Genomic DNA, 16,657 nt, shown 5'->3' with positions numbered 1-16,657 from the left:
GCACAGATTATTTTTTCGCTCACATTACATGTCTATCATGAGTTTGCCAAGGGCTGTGTTCTGCCTTTTCCATCAGGGATACAGGCACATTGAGCATCCCCCAACTGTCTCCCATAGCAGGGAGAAAAGGAAGTAGTGAGTTATGCAATGGGCTTTGAAGATTTCTTCTTGAAAGTAACACACAAAACATTCACTCATATTTAATTTGCCTGACGAGTTAACTTTGTGGGCTTGGATTGTATTGTTGGTACCAACTACATGTTGCCCTCTTGTAAAAATATCATATATCTCTACTACTCATTGTCAAATGACTGTCAGACAAGTACAGTTCCCCACTTCATTGATACCAGGCTTGGCCACCTGACTTGCTTTGGACAATTAAATGTAAGCAGAAGTGATATGTGTTCATTTGAGCAGCAGATGTAGAGCCATCTTATGGTTCTGTCATTGTTTTCCCCTTTTCACAAGAACAATATATCCCAAATATGGGATGTTCATGTAGCCTGAACTCTAGAATGAAGAAGATACAGGGAGTGGAGCCATGTTTATCTACAGCCAACATATAACATGCATGAGAAGTAAATTTCATTGTTGTAAATCACTGATAATTTACAGCAACATAACCTAGAAAAGGATGACTGACACAGAAAAGAACCAGAAATATCAATAAGTAGTTCTAGTGACTAACACAGCCAGCTCTTATAATGACACGATTTTTACTTTACTCCCCTATATGCACACATTATACACACACACCCTTCTTCAAGGAGTCACCCGAAAGTCTATCCAACCACTGCAGCAAACACAGAATTCAAGATATCTGGATGTGTTCATTTGCTGCCATAACAAATACCACAGATGGGGTGTTATAAATAACAGAAGTTTATTTTTCACAGTTCTGGAGGCTAAAAGTCCAAGATCAAGGAATTGGCAAGGTTGGCTTTTTCCAAGGCTTCTCTCCTTAGTTTGTAGATGGCTGCCTTCTCTCCATGTCCTCACGTGGTCTTTCCTCTGTGCCTATCTGTGTCCTAATGTCCTCTTCTTATAAGGACACCAGTCACACTGGAATAGGTCTCACTCAAATGATCTCATTTTACCTTAATTGCCTCTTGAATGGTACTATCTCCAAATATAGTCACATTCTGAAATACTTGAGGTTAAAAAATCAACATATGATTTTTTGGGAGGACATGATTCAGCTCAAACACTGGATTATATGCAGCAATCTCTTCCTCAGAGCTTTTGTGTAAGGTAGTCTCTCTTTATTGGGTCCATATGTGGCTTCTCTTGATCTGAAGACCTTAGTACTAAAAAGACAAATCATCTCTCCTCTACACACCAAATATACAACCAAACAGAAAAACCACCATAAATGATTCCATTCAGAAAGGGAAACCATAGGAATCACATAGCAGACGATGTCCCATAGTAAATCTGAAATCCTACCGGGCAGAAATCTTGAAGGTCCTCTTCAGAAAAGTAGAGAACAAGTCTAAGTCCTGACTCCACTCAGGGAGTAGCTCCCTTCTGCTTTGATCTCTGTTGTCCAGGCTCCGATCTCTAGAGATTATACTTTTTCCATTACAGATTTGGTTCCAGACCACCACAATAAAGCACATACTGCAATAAAGAGAGTCACACAAATGTTTTGGGTTTCCAGTGCATATAAAAGTTATGATTACATTGCACTGTAGTTCATTTAGTGTGCAATAGCATTGTGTCTTAAAAAACAATGTGCATAAATTTAAGTAAAAAATAATTTATTACTAAAAATTGTTAATGAGCCTTCAGCAAGTTGTAATCTTTTTGCTGGTAGAGGGTCTTGCCTTGATGTTGAAGGCTACTGACTGCTCAGGGTGTGGTTTCTGAAGTTTGGCATAGCTGTGGCAGTTTCATAAAATAAGACAACAATGAAGTTTGCCACATCAATTGACTTCCTTTCATGAAAGATATCTATGTTACAGGCAATGCCGTTTGATAGCATTTTTAAATTTTTTATCTATTTATTTTTGAATTGCCTAGGCTGATGTCAATAAAAACAAAATGGGAGGTATTAATTTGCCAGACTTCAAACTATACTACAAGGCTGTGGTTCTTAAAACTGCCTGGTATTGGCACAAGTGCAGGGACACAGACCAGTGGAATAGAACAGAAAATCCAAATATAAAACCATCCTCATATAGCCATCTAATCTTTGACAAAGCAGACAAAAACATACTCTGGGGACAAGAATCCCTATTCAATAAATGGTGCTGGGAAAATTGGATAGCCACATGTAGAAGACTGAAACAGCACCCACAGATTTCACCTCTCACAAAAATCAAATCACAGTGGATAACAGACTTAAACCTTAGATGGGAAATGATTAGAATTCTAGAAGAAAATGTAGGAAAGACTCTTACAGACATTGGTCTAGGCAAAGAATTTATGAAGAAGACCCCTAAGGCAATCACAGCAACAACAAAAATAAATGAATGGGACCTGATTAAACTAAAAAGCTTCTGCACAGCCAAAGAAACAGTCACGAGAATAAACAGACAACCTACAGAATGGGAAAAAATTTTCGCATACTAGACATCAGATAAAGGACTGATAACAAGAATCTATTTAGAACTCAGGAAAATCAGCAAGAAAAAATCAAACAACCCTATCAAAAAGTGGGCAAACGACATAAATACAAATTTTTCAAAGGAAGATATAAGAATAGCTAACAAACATATGAAAAAATGCTCAACATCCCTAATCATCAGGGAAATGCAAATCAAAACCACAATGAGATATCACTTAACTCCAGTGAGAATGGCCTTTATCAAAAAGTCCCAAAACAACACATGTTGGCATGGATGCGGAGAGACAGGAACACTCAGACACTGCTGGTGGGACTGCAAACTAGTGCAACCCCTGTGGAAAGCATTATGGAGATACCTTAAACAGATTCAAGTAGACCTACCATTCAATTCAGCATATTGGGCATCTACCCAAAGGAACAAAAGTCATTCTATGACAAAGACACCTGTACCCGAATGTTTATAGCAGCACAATTCACAATTGCAAAGATGTGGAAACAACCCAAATGCCCATCAATTCACGAATGGATTAGTAAATTGTGGTATATGTATACCATGGAGTATTACTCAGCTATAAGAAATAATGGTGATACGACATCTCTTTGGTTCTCCTCGAGAGAGTTGGAACCCATTATATTAAGTGAAGTATCCCAGAAATGGAAAAACAAGCATCACATGTACTCACCAGATAATTGGTTTCCCTGATCATCACCTAAATGCACATTTGGGAATGACACCAATTGGATATCAGACTGAGGCGGGGGGTGGGGGGTGGGGGTAGGGGGAGGGGATGGGTGTATGCCTACATGATGAGTGCGTTGTGCACCGCCTGGGGAATGGTCATGCTTGAAGGTGCTGACTCGGGGAGGTGGGGGGTAGGGGGAGGGGATGGAGGTATAACTACATGGTGAGTGCCAGGTGCACTGCCTGGGGAATGGACACTCTTGAAGCTCTGACTCAGGGGGATGGGCGGGACATGGGCAATATATATAACCTGAACTTTTGTACCCTCATAATAAGCTGAAATTTAAAAAAAGGGGGGGAAAAGAGTTTTTCCAACATTTTCTTCTAGAATTCTAATAGTTTTACACCTTAGTTTTAAGTCTGTTACCCACCGTGAGTTGATTTCTGTGAGAGGTGAAAGGTATGGATCCTGTTTCAGTCTTCTACATGTGGCTATCCAGTTTTCCCAGCACCATTTATTGAATAAGGGTTCTTTTCCCCACTGTATGTTTTTGTTTGCTTTATCAAAGATTAGATGGCTATATGAGGATGGTTTTATATCTGGGTTCTCAGTTCTGCTCCACTGGTCAATGTCCCTGTTCTTGTGCCAGTACCATGCTGTTTTAATTACTATAGCCTTGTAGTATAGTTTGAACTCTGGTAAATTGATGCCTCCCAATTTGTTCGTTTTGCTTAAGATTGCTTTTGTTATACAGGGTCTTTTCTTGTTCCAAACGAAGCGTAAAATTATTTTTCCTAGATCTGTGAAAAATGATATTGGTATTTTAATAGGGATTGCATTGAATCTGTAGATCACTTTGGGTAGTACGGACATTTTAACAATGTTGATTCTGCTGACCCATGAGCATGGTATTGTTTTCCACCTGTTTACATCCTCTGCTATTTCCTTCCTCAGTGTTTCATAGTTCTCCCTGTAGAGGTTTTTCACTACCTTAGTTAAATATATTGCTAGGTACTTAATTTTCTTTGTTGCTATTGTAAAGGGTATTGAGTATTTGATTTTGTTCTCAGTTTGACTGTTATTAGCGTATTTGAATGCCTCTGATTTGTGTGTATTGATTTTGGATCCTGAGACTTTACTGAATTCATTTATTAATTCCAGGTGTCTCCTGTTTGAATCCTTGGGGTTTTCTAGATATAATACCATATCATCAGCAAAGAGTGAGAGTTTGATCTCTTCTGTTCCAATTTGGATGCCCTTAATTCCACTCTCTTGTCTAATTGCTCTAGCAAGGACTTCCAGCACTATGTTGAATAGAAGTGGAGATAGTGGGCAACCTTGTTTGGTTCCAGTTCTCACTGGGAATGCTTTCCATTTTTCCCCATTCAGTATGATGCTGGCTGTGGGTTTGTCATATATGGCTTGTATCGTTTTTAGGTAAGCCCCATCTATGCCTATTTTGTTAAATGTTCTTATCATAAAAGGGTGTTGAATTTTGTCAAATGCTTTTTCTGCGTCTATTGAGAGGATCATATGATCTTTGTTTTTGATTCTATTTATGTGGTGAATTACACTTATAGATTTGGGTATGACGAACCATCCCTGTATCTGTGGGATGAAGCCCACTTGGTCATGATGGATTATTTTCTCAATAAGCACCTGGATTCAGTTTGCTGTGAATTGACACATAATTTTACATATTTATGTAGTACATGCATACATATATGTACTATGCATACATACAATACATAGTGATCAAATCAAGGTAATTAACATATCCATCATCTCAAACATTTATTATTTCTTTGTGTTGGGAACATTCAATAGCCTCTCTATTTGCTATTTGAAAATACATTATGTTTTATTATTAATTATAGTCGTTCTATAGTGCTATAGAACACTAAAATTTATTCCTCCTATCTAGCTATAATTTTGTAACCTTTAACGAATTTCTCCCTACCTCCTCTTTCTCATTACCCTTCCTAGCCTCTAGGAACTTCTATTCTACTCTTTACTTCTATGACATCAACTTTTTTAGGCTCCCCATATGAGTGAGAACATGCAGTGTTTAACTTTCTGTTCCTGGCTTATTTCACTTAACATAATGTTCTCCAGGCTCATCTGTGTTGGCATGAATGACAGAATTTCATTCTTTTGTGTGGCTGAATAGTATTAGATGGTATATATATACCACATTTTCTTGACCTATTCATCTGTTGTTGGACACTGGGTTGATTCTATATCTTATCTATTGTGAACAGTGCTGCAATAAACATGGGGGTGCAGATATGTCTTCTACATACTGGTTTCCTTTCTTTTGGATAAATATCCAATAGTTGGATTATTGGGTCATATGGTAGTTTTATTATTAATAGTATAATAGTTCTTAAAGGAACCTCCATACTGTTCTCCATAGTAGCTGTGCTAGTTTACATTCCCACCAATACTGTATAAGAGTTCTTTTTTCTCAACATTCTTGCTAGCATTTGTTATATTTTGTCTTTTTGATAATAGCCATTCTAACAGGGGTGAGATGATCTCTCTTTGTGGTTTTGATTTACAACTCCCTGATAATTAATCATATTGAACATTTTTCACATATTTGCTGACCATGTCTGTCTTCTTTTGACAAACATTTGTTCAGATCATTTGCCCATTTTTTAATTGGATTGTTAGGGTGGGGTTTTTTTGTTTTGTTTTGGTTTGGTTTTGCTGTGGAGGTGTTTAAGTTCCTTGTATGTTCTGTATATTAATCTCCTGCCAGATGAATAGTTTGCAACTATTTTCTTCTATTCCATAGGTTGTCTTTTAGTTCTGTTGATTGTTTTCTTTGGTGTGCAGAAGCTCTTCAGTTTGATATAATCCCATTTGCTTGTTTTTGCTTTTGTTACGTGTGCATTTGAAGTCTTATTCATAAAATCTTTTCCCAGGCCAATGTCCTAAAGCATTTCCCCTATGTTTTCTTCTAGTAGTTTTATAGTTTCAGGTTTTCATTTAGGTCTTTAATCCGTTTTGAGTTGAATTTTGTATAGGATGAGAGATGAACTTCTTTAAAAATTGCAAACAATCTTCTCAGACCCTGCTGCTGATTTATCAACTAAGTTTATCTAATATTCTAATTCCTTTCTTGTCATTTCAATAATCTTCACCAGGAAGAGTTGCCATCTCAAGAAACCACTTTCTTTCCTCATCCATAAGAAGCAACTCTTCATTCATTCAAGTTTTATCATAAGATTGCAGCAATTCAGGCATACCTCAGGCTTTGCTTCTAATTCTAGTTTTCTTTCTACTTTTAACCACATCTTCAGTTACTTTTACTGAAGTCTTGAACACCTCAACATAATCTATGAGGGTTGGAATCAATTTCTTACAAACTCCTATTAATGTTGACATTTGTACTTCCTCCTATGAATCATATATGTTCTTAATGCCATCAAGAATGATGAACTGTTTCCAGGAAGTTTTCAATTGACTTTGCCCAGATCCATCAGAGGAATCACTATCTATGGCAGCTATAGACTTGTGGAATGTATTTATTAAATAATAAAACTTGAATTTCAAAATTAGTCCTTGATCCATGGGCTGCAGAATGGATATTGTGTTAGCAGGCATGAAAACAACATTAATTTCCTTGTATATCTTCATCAGAGCTCTTAGGTGGTCAGGTGCATCGTCAATGAGCAGCAATATTTTGAAAGGAATATTTTTATCTGAGCAGTAGGTCTCAACAGTGGGCTTCAAATATCCAGTAAACCATGCTGTAAACAGCTGTGCTGTCATCAAGGCTTGTTCCATTCGTAAAGCACAGGCAGAGTAGATTTAGCATATTTCTTAAGGATGCTAGGATTTTCAGAATGATAAATGAGCATTGGCTTCAACTTATAGTTACCAGCTGTATTAGCCCCTAACAGAGAGTCAGTCTGTCCTTGGAAGCTTTGAAGTCAGGCATTGACTTCTCCTCTCTCACTATGAAAGTCCTAGATGGCATCTTCTTCCAATAGAAGGCTGTTTCTACATTGCAAATCTGTTGTGTAGTGGAGCCACCTTCTTCTTAGCCAGATCTTATGGATAACTTGCTGCAGGTTCTACATCAGCACTTGCTGCTTCACCTTGAACTTTTATGTTGTAGAGATGGCATCTTTCCTTAAATCTCATGAATCAACCTCTGCTAGCTTCAAGCTTTTCTTCTGCAGCTGTGTCACCTCTCTCAGCCTTGATAGACCTGAGGAGAGTTAGGGCCTTGCTCTGGATTAGGCTTTGGCTTAAGGGAATGTTATGGCTGGTTTAATCTTCTATCTAGTCCATTAAAACTTTCTCCATATCAGCAGTAAGGCTATTTTGCTTTCTTACCATTCATGTGTTCACTGGAGTAGCAACTTTAATTTCCTTCCAGAACTTTTCCTTTGCATTCACAACTTGGCTAACTGTTTGGTGCATGAGATCTACCTTTCCACCTATCTCAGCTTTTGATATCTTCCTCACTTGCCTTTATCATTTCTTGTTTTTGATTCAAACTGAGAAATATTCAACTCCTCCTTTCACTTGAAAACCCAGAAGCCATTGTAGGGTTATTAATCGGCCTAATTCCAATATGGTTGTGTTTCAGGAAATAGGCAAGCCTGAGGAGAGGCACAGGGACAGCAGGATGTCTAGTTGGTAGAGCAATCAGAACACATACAACATTTATCAACTAAGTTCGTTGTCTTATATGGGCATAGTTTTTGGTGCCCCCAAACAATCCCATTAAACATTAGAGATCATTGATCACAGATCAGCATAACAGATATACTAATGGAAAAATCTGAAATACTGTGATAATTGACAAAATATGTCACAAAGACACAAAGTGAGCACATGCTGTTGGAAACATGGTGCTGATAGACCTGCTTGAGACAAGGTTGACACAAACTTTCAATTCATAAAAAACACAATTATCTGTGAAGCACAATAAAGCAAAGTTCCATATAATGAAGTATGTCTGCATATGGACATACATTGTAAACCACTCAAGGCAATATTATAATTTTGCTTTATACAGTCATGTGTATTTTAAAGATATTAAGAGAAAAAACAGACTTTTATACTGACCTATATATTTACCAATGCTATTTGTCCCTTCCTAAGTATGTGAGTTTCTATCTGGTTCCATTTTCCTTCACCCTCAAAAACTCCTATTATCATTTATGGTACTGCAATTCTGGTGGCTCACATTCTCTTAGTTTTTCGTTATCTGAAAAATGTCTTCATTAAACCTTCAGGCTTGAAAAATATTTTCATTAGATATAAAATTCTGAGTTGACATTTTTTTCTTTTACCATTTTGAAGATATTTTCCTGTTGTCCTCAGGCCTGTTTTGATTATAATGAAAGGGCCACATGCATTCAAACCTTTGTTCTTTTTTATGTAGTGTGTAATTTTTCCTCTGGCTGTTTTCATGATTTTCTCTTTATCTTTGGTTTTCAGCAGTTTGACTATAATGTGCATAAGTATGGTTATTATCAAATTTTTACTATTTGGGATTCACTGAGCTTCTTGGATCTGTTTATTTCCTTCACACACTATGAGTTTTTGGTCATTTCTTTAAATACTTCTGTCTCATTTTCTCTCTCCTTTCCTTTTGGGACTCCAATCACCCATATGTTAGACCTTTTGAAATTTTACACAGTTAATTTCTCCCTTCCTTAGATTAGATAATTTCTAATGATCTATCTTCAAAGTTACTATTTACTCTGTCATTTCCATTCTGCTAGTAAGCTCATCCAACAATTTTTATTTTCAGATATTGTATTTTTTATTTCTAAAATTTCCATTTGGTTATTTTTTGCATTTTCTATTTTTTTGTTGAGAAGTCCTATTTTTATCCTCAATATAAGCATATTTAACTTTATCTCATTCAGCTCTTATATCTTCTTTAAAGTACTTATCTCATAATTTGAACATCTGGGCTATCGCAGGGTTTGGCATCTCTTGATTATCTTTTCCCTTGAAGTTAAGTTCACATTTTTCTGACACTTAATATGTTTGAGTAATTTCAGATTGTATTCTGGGCATTGCAAATAAATGTCCTGCTTTAGAGATTCCGAATTTTGTTAATTGTTCAACGTGTATTTGTGGGGTTTTGTTTATTACTTGGTTTTTTTTTCCTTAAGCAGAAATTTTAATTTGTTTAGACTGAAATTACAGACTGTCACACCTGTGCTGAATGGAGGCTCATGTCTCAAGTGAAGTAAATAAGCCTTTGTTGAAGCTGCTTTCAATTTTCTCACATACACGTGGTTCAGGGGTTATCCAGAAACTTGAGCTGAGTTTAAATACTAAATTAGGGACTCCCATCCTTTGACTTCCTCATTTTGAGGCGTTCCTCCTAACTCTGTGGTGGCTCTGGTTGCCCTAGGGCTCCTTCACCTGGCTTATTTGGCCAAAAAAGGTCAGGTTTTCTGTCAAAATTTTAGTCACCTCATGCCACCTACACCATCATTGTAGATACCTTCAAAGTGAAGCTACTAAAACAGGGAACTCACTCCATTTGGTTCCCTCATCTCAAGTTTCGACTCTCCTCCACAATCTGCTGCTTTTGTCCAGTCTCTAGAGGCTTTAGGTAGTTAGTGCTTTGTATTTTTTTCAGAGCTCTGTTATTTGCAGCAGCTCACTAATCCATACTGGAGGTGACATTCTTATTCCATTTTTTAAATTTAACAATTTTTATATATTTTATGTTCAAGTTGTATAACTTTGAAGTTTTATGAAGTCATGAACTGAGACAAATAAGATGTTTTGCTAAATACATGAAGTCTAAAATGCAGTTCATGATTCCCAAGTTGCCATCTTAGTTCATCCTTAGCATCAAATTTAATTTCGTATTTTGTTTTGGTTGCACAGTATTGAGAAATCGTGATTTATATGAGTACATAATTGCAAAAGATAGCTTTTAACAAAACAATTTGTTTTAGGATATCCATCAATAAAATAGAAGCTTTATTTTGAGGTTTGCATAAAGAGGATTCAAATTGGCAACATGATCTTCTAATCCAAGTTTTGTATAAACATTTCGTGAAAAGCTAACATCTTTGTCAAATATATTTCAGAGAATTTGCCTGGTATATTCCACTAGGGAAATAGTTTAAATCTAATTGAACCCCAGTGTTTCCCAAAATTATTTACCATGTAATCTTTATTTCAAAAAATACCCATTAACAACTTGTGGAATCAGTATTCCAAATTTTGGAAAACAAAAAATTGGTAACCACAAAGGAACAAAGAAAAAGAACTAGCATCCATTGAGTACCTACTATATGGTAGGCACTATATTAGATGCCTACACACACTATTTTATTTAATCCATACCAGCACCAAATGTGGAAGATTTTTATTTTCACATGCAGATGAGAAAACTAAGGCCCAAGAAGGCACTTTTTAAGCATTAAAATATGCAGTCTCATATCTCAAGGGGCAAGCAGTGTCCTTGCTGAGCCAAGGCCTATTGCTTCAGTCCCACCCAAGTATCGAAGTGGACTCAGAGGGAATGGAACTAAACAGGGGCCAAGAGTCCACGAAATCTCAGGACAGCAGTCAGGGAAGGCAACCAGTGTTATTTTGGAGAGCAGCCAAGGCAGTGGCCAGGAAAATGGCGCTGAACAAAAGTAATAAAAGAGTTGGGAAAATAAAGAGGGAAATTTAGCAGAAATATCACTACTTGGAGAGGTCAGGACTCAAGATGGACTCAAGAAGGACAAAAGTGAGAGGAACAGAAATCCGAAACCAATCACTTTACAAGGGGATTAGGATCTTGTACAGCAATACGTGCAACTGTTTTAAAGGATTGTTTAAGGAACTATGTAAGGTAATAAAAGAGATAATGAATTTTCACGTGCATTCTAGGAAAAAAAAAATGCTGCCAGATGTCAGAGGAGGGAGGGGAGGCTATGGGCTAGAGCAGTCACAGAGGTTTCCTTGAAGAAGTGGGTTGTGAGTCAACCCTTGAAGTTGGGAGAGGATTTATATGGTCAAGGAGAAGAGGTAAAGACATTTATATAGTTGAAAGAATTTTACCCTTACCTGTCATGTGGCACCTGTGAATCCTTACTAAAATAAAATTCTGGGAAAATAGTTTGTGAATTTCAAATTTTATTGAGGGCCTACTATGTGAAAATTCTCAAAGAAATGTAAGTAACTGCTTCTGTATTTTGGCACATAATGATTCATTTTACATTCCTAATGTAAGTAATTTTAACAAACCTTTTTCACATTGTTTAGTTCCTTATGGTTTGTATATATAAATTAGACTTTGTGGGGTAGAAAAGAAATCAGACACTGATTTCTTTTATAACCCGGTGTGCAGCTAACTTCCTGGCTTCAGAAATGCTTTCCACTCTAAAATTATATCTATGCAAGACAAGTAACAATTTATCACACTATAATATTTTTAAGGGAAACTTGATTTTTCCAAAGTATTTTGGCTTCTAGTAAAATGTTTCCCAGCTTGGACTTCTATAATTCACAATCTACTTTCAATCATTAACTCTGTGTTAGGAATCCTTGCAAGGTCCTCAAGGGCAAAGGGCATGTCCTATATATATTTATTTCCATTTTAAGTAAAGATCATTTTTCATTATGAAAATTATTGAATTTAAAAAATAGAGAAGATGTCACATAGTCCTAACATCCAGGGATAAACTCTGTTAAGAGGTTGCTATATTTCCTTCCAATCTGTTTCTGCCACATGTATTTTTTACAGAACTGTGATCACATCTTATATACAAAATATGCAGAGTTAAAAAGTATTATGTTCACATTTTCTGATTACAATACGATGACAGGAAAATTTTTTAGCAATTTAGAATTTTAGAAGAGTATAATAAGGAAACATAAATGATGTGAAATCCATCTTCCCAGAGACATAGTATATATTTTGTCATATTTCCTTACAATCTTTTTTTTTTCTTAACCTAATTAAATTTATACCATGTTACAGAAATTTTGAAGCATAACTAACATAAGATACATTTCATAGAGAGAACCTGAATGTGTGATTATTTAGAAAGGGGCTTGGTGACTAATGGTATCCATGACAGGGCTGGTTTCTCAGTACTTTCCAACTTAAAAACAAACCAAAAAAAACAAACAAAAAAAAACTTGAGAAAATTATAAAATGTTCCTGACAATGAATTAAGATTTATCTACTTATATGGAGCATCAATAAGCCATTTAGTTGTTATTCTCCTTGTTCATATTGAGGAGGGAAACAATTCTCTTCTTTAGTAATTTTCTTATCTCTGGCTATCTAACATGCAACAGTTGATCTGCAATTAACAAGTGCAGAGTTGTGCATTGCCAGTTGCTTTTGTGCTCAATGATTGTAGAAAATTGCACGGAATTGGTGAAGAATATAATATGAAAAGCACATTTCTAATATTAGGGAATTATAATGACAACAAGAAATAATAATATGGTCATAATACCTACCACTTTGGAACGCTTAATATTTGCCAGGGTCTGTGTTACACACTTCATATGCGCTTATAACTTGTGTTCATTCATGCATTCAATGTATATGGGGCTGCCTGCTAATTGCTAAGAAAGCAATAATGAGAAAAGAAACCAATCTCAGAAGGATCTTGATTTACTATCACAAAGCTTAGAGATTAGCAGAGAAGACAGACTTGATCAAATGATCATGCTAACAACCAAATAATTACAAGCTGTTTGAACACTCTGAAGGAAAGGCCTACTGTTTTGAGAGTCCATAGCAGATAAACCTTTCAAAGACTAGGAATGTATGAAAGGTTCCCTAAGGAATAAACCTTGACTAAGGTCTGCATGTTGAGAAGCAGCTAATTTAGCAAAGGAGGAAGAGAGAGTATGATTGGAGGACAAACACTAGTGATGTGAAATCAGGCTTTGGACATAGGAAGATTCTAGACAAGGTAGGGTCTTATGAACTCTTCAAGGACTTCTGCCTTTAGCATAGAAGCAATGGAAATTCACCGGGGAGCTTTCAAACATGGAGGTAATATGTACAAATCTACATGTTTAAAGATGACACTGGTTACATTGTATTGATGAGACTCAAAGAGGCCAGAATGGGTATGGAATAGTGTGAACAAGAGTGGTAGCAGCAGATGTAAAGAACACTGCATGGACTCAGGGAAATTCAGGGTTAAATTTGACAGTTTTGGGGCTCTGTTGTGGATTGGATACTGGGGGTGTGGCAGGCATGTGAAGAAGCAACAGAAGGGGTGTTGAATACACAACTGAAGCAGAGGAACTGGCCTTACATAGGAGCCAGAACAGACACTCCAACTTCCCTTTGAGGAATATTTCAGAGCCAATAAGATGCAAGGAGACATTCACAGGTGCTTCGGAGAAAATTAATTTTCCTTGGGAGCTCTCTTATTCTCTGCATGGGATGGTGTGAGAGTGTAGGGCTGGGAACTGCAGTGGCAGTCATAACAGTGGGGTGCACTCAGAGATGTTAGAGTCACTGTGTAAAGCTGAGGATGAAAATGTCACTCAGGAAAACAAAGGCAAGAGAGAATGAAAATAAAAAAAAAAACAAACCATGATCTGGTGACATTATTTGGGCATTTAGATCGCAGATTTCTTGAAGCCAAATATATATATACATGTATATATATCTATATTTGTTGTTGCTCAACCAAAATCAAAAGTTGCTTTGAGTTGGGTTTTCCATCATTTATTTTTTTTTATTTCAGCATATTACAGGGGTACAAATGTTTAGGTTACATATATTGCCTTTGCCCCTCCTGAGTCAGAGCTTCAAGCATGTTCTTCCCCCAGATGGTGTGCACCGCATCCATTAGGTGTGAATATACCCATCACCTCTTCCCTGCTCCCACCTGTCTAACATGTGAAAGTTACCACTATATGTGCACATAAGTGTTAACCAATTAATACCAATTTGATGGTGAATACACGTGGTACTTGTTTTTCCATTCTTATGATACTTCACTTAGTAGAATGGGCTCCAGGTGTATCCAGGATAATACAAGAGGTGATAGATCATCATTGTTTTTTTGTGGCTGAGTAGTACTCCGTGGTATACATATACCACATTTTATTAATCCATTCATGTATTGATGGGCACTTGGGTTGTTTACACATCTTTACAATTGTGAATTGTGCTGCCATAAACATTCTAGTGCAGATTTTTTTTTTATGGAATGTCTTTTCCTTTGGATAGATGCCTAATAGTGGGATTGGTGGACCAAATGGTATTTCTATTTTTAGCTCTTTGAGGTTATCTCCAAATTACTTTCCATGGGAGTTGTACTAATTTGCACTCCCACCAGCAGTGGGAGAGTGTTCCAATCTCTCCACATCCACACCAGCATTTGTTGTTTTGGGACTTTTTGATAAAGGCCATTCTCACTGAAGTTAGGTGATATCTCATTGTAGTTTTGATTTGCATTTCTCTGATAATTAGAGATGTTGAGCATTTTTTCATATGTTTGTTGGCAATTAGTCTGTCTTCTCTTGAAAAGTTTCTATTCATATCCTTTGCCCACTTTTTAATGGTATTGTTTGATTTTTTTTCTTGCTGATTTTCCTGAGTTCTGTATAGATTCTACTTATCAGCCCTTTATTGGATGTGTAGTATGCAAGTATTTTCTCCCATTCTGTAGGTTATCTATTTGCTCTTGTGATCATTTCCTTGGCTGTGCAGAAGCTTTTAATCTGATCAGGTACCATTTATTTATTTTCATTGTTGCTGTGATTGCCTTTGGGGTCTTCTTCATAAATTCTTTGCCTAGGCCAATGTCTACAAGAGTTTTTCCAACATTTTCTTCTAGCATTCTTATAGTTTCATGTCTTAGGTTTAAGTCTGTTATCCACCATGAGTTGATTTTTGTGAAAGGTGAGAGGTGTGGATCCTATTTCAGTCTTGTACATGTGGCTATCCAATTTTCCCAGCATGATTTATTGACTTAGGGTTCTTTTTCCCAGTGTATGCTTTTATCTGATGTATCAAAGATTAGATGGCTATATGAGGATGGTTTTATATCTGGGTTCTCAGTTCTGTTCCATTGGTCTATGTTTCTTTTTTTGTGCCAGTACCATGCTGTTTTAGTTACTATAGCCTTAAAGTATAGCTGAAGTCTGATAAATTGAATCCTCCCAATTTGTTCTTTTTGCTTAAGATTGCTATTGCTATATGGGGTCTTCTCTGGTTCCATATGAAGCACAGAATTCTTTTTTCTAGATTTGCAAAAAATGATGTTGGTATTTTAATAGGGATTGCATTAAATCTGTAGATCATTTTGGGCAGTATAGACATTTTAACAGTGTTGATTCTGCTGACCCACTAGCATGGTACGGTTTTCCACCTGTTTACATCCTCTGCTGGTTCCTTCCTCAGTGTTTCATAATTCTCCCTGTAAAGGTCTTTCACTTCCTTAGTTAAATATATTCCTAGGATTTTATTTTCTTTGTTGCTATTGTGAAGGGTACTGAGTCTTTGATTTGGTTCTCAGTTTGACTGTTCTTGACATATAGGAATGCTACTGATTTGTGTACATTGATTTTGTAACCTGAGACTTTGCTGATTTTTTTTTTATCAATTTCAGTAGTCTCATAGCAGAATCTTTGGAGTTTTCTAGATATAAGATCATATCATCAGCAAAGAGCTCTTTGACCTCTTTTGCCCCTGTTTGGATGCCCTTGATTTCCTTCTCTTTCTGATTGCTCTGGCTAGGACTTCTAGCATTATGTTGAATAGAAGTGGTGGTAAAGGGCAACATTGTCTGGTTCCAGTTCTGAGCAGGAATACTTTCATTTTTTCCCCATTCAGTATGATGTTGGCTGTGGGTTTGTCATATATGGCTTTTACCATTTTTAGGTAAGTCCCATGTATGCCTATTTTGTTAAGTATTCTTATCATAAAAGGGTGCTGAATTTTGTTGAATGCTTTTTCTGTGTCTATTGAGAGGATCATATGGTCTTTGCTTTTACTTCTATTTTTGTGGTGAATTACATTTATAGATTTGCATATGTTGAAACATCCCTGCATCTCTGGGATGAAGCCCACTTGGTCATGATGGATTATTTTTTTGATAAGCACCTGAATTCAGTTTGTTAGGATTTTTTTTAATTTTAAGAAATTTATTCTGAGCCAAATTTGAGGACTATGACCCAGAGCTATACCTAAGAAGACTTGAACAAGTGGACTCAGGTTTGCTAGGATTTTGCTGAGAATTTTTGCATCTATATTCATAGTCTATCATTTCTTTACCATGTCCTAAGAGAAGTACAGGGCTTCCCCATCAATTGACTTTTTCTAGCAGCATTCAGCTCCTCTGATGTAGATGCAGAGAAAGCAGATAGAAGAGTTAATCCAGAGTTCAAATTTGACCAAGTGTCTGTGATACAAAAGAAAGGAAGAGGGTAT

This window comes from Lemur catta, chromosome 3, assembly GCF_020740605.2.
Source record: "Lemur catta isolate mLemCat1 chromosome 3, mLemCat1.pri, whole genome shotgun sequence".
NCBI lineage: Eukaryota > Metazoa > Chordata > Mammalia > Primates > Lemuridae > Lemur > Lemur catta.
Note: the sequence above shows the minus strand (reverse complement) of the source record.